Source organism: Nothoprocta perdicaria, unplaced genomic scaffold, assembly GCF_003342845.1.
Source record: "Nothoprocta perdicaria isolate Ctin4 unplaced genomic scaffold, notPer1 scaffold_1, whole genome shotgun sequence".
NCBI classification, from domain to species: Eukaryota; Metazoa; Chordata; class Aves; order Tinamiformes; family Tinamidae; genus Nothoprocta; species Nothoprocta perdicaria.
This window is the reverse complement of record NW_020454093.1, coordinates 2502323-2503440: the sequence shown is the minus strand read 5'-3', so window position 1 is coordinate 2503440 and position 1118 is coordinate 2502323. Positions and strand designations below refer to the sequence as shown.

General features: G+C 49.5%; 1 protein-coding gene across 1 annotated transcript in view; it reads right to left on the bottom strand.

Annotated features, from left to right (window-relative positions):
- The window catches only part of MAP1B (microtubule associated protein 1B), a 73957-nt gene that overhangs the window by 18553 nt on the left and 54286 nt on the right, over positions 1–1118 (bottom strand). Inside the window, exon 4 of the mRNA XM_026036185.1 lies at positions 467–549. The gene's annotated coding sequence lies outside the window, so the exon portion shown is untranslated. The remainder of the gene's footprint in view (positions 1–466; positions 550–1118) is intronic.

Sequence of the window (1118 nt, the reverse complement as noted above, 5' to 3'; positions counted from 1 at the left end):
TTTTTTTTTTTTTTTTTTTTTTTTTTTTTTTGAGGAAAAGGTAGGTCACAGAGATCTATCCAGAATGACCACCATGTAGATGGCCATTCTTCTCAAGTATCTAAATTTGTGATTTGCTTTCTTTGTAGGCACTTTTTCACATTTAGAATGGAGATCCTGAGCTACCRAGCAATACAGGAGCAGAAGAAGAACAGAAGCACCCTCACTGCAGCTGCCTCCACTCTGCTGGAAAAGGGGTCAGCGGGTTATGAGGGAAGCAGGCCTGAGAACAAGACATGTTTGTCTGTCCTTCACCTTTGCTGTTCTATCACAAGGCAGGGAAACCAGAAAGAAAATCAAAGAATGGGGGTTTTCATGATGCTCCCTCCTAACATATCCCTCCACCCACTGCCAGGAGCTGCTGTCATCTTGTTCATGTTATGGGAGTTTTGGAGACAGTCCAGTGAAATGTTTCTGACTGACTTACCTCAGTGCTAACAGCTTCATCTGAGGGATTGATCAGGACTACAGTTTCTAAGACATCGCTTCTGTGGTGAAGGATTTTTTGACCTGCAAGCACAGAGAAGAGAGAAGAAAAAAAAATTAAGCAAAATTGCCAATCCAGTGTTATTTAAACCAGTGCTTATCAGGTAAGCTTATGCTATCAGACAAGTCTCAGTCAGGTTATTCAGAGCAACAGACACGTTATGGTAATTGCTCCCGCCGGTATTTGTCCAGCTGGGCACAAATGCTCCTTTAGAAATTCAAGGTAATGTAACYGTGCACCAGGGCCTGCCCTGTCCCCCTGCCAGGGAGTTCCCAGTTCCTCCCTAACCCGGTGTGGGCCAGGACAGGTGTGACTGGCACCAGCTGAGGCCGTGAAAGTTGAGGGACTTATCTGCACCAGCAGGGACTTGTCTGCCCAGCTGGTCTCACACAAGCGTCTGGAGGAGCCGCTAGGCGCKTATGGGCAGCAACAGGAAAGGCAGCGAGGGCAGCACACGTCCCCGTGAGAAGCAGAGCAGCGCCGGGGCCTAACGCCGCCCCGTCTGTCACTGCCTCGGGGGCGACTGCAGGGCCAGCGCAGGATGATCAGGGGCCTGGAACATCTGCCCTATGAGCAAAGGCTGAGGGAGCTG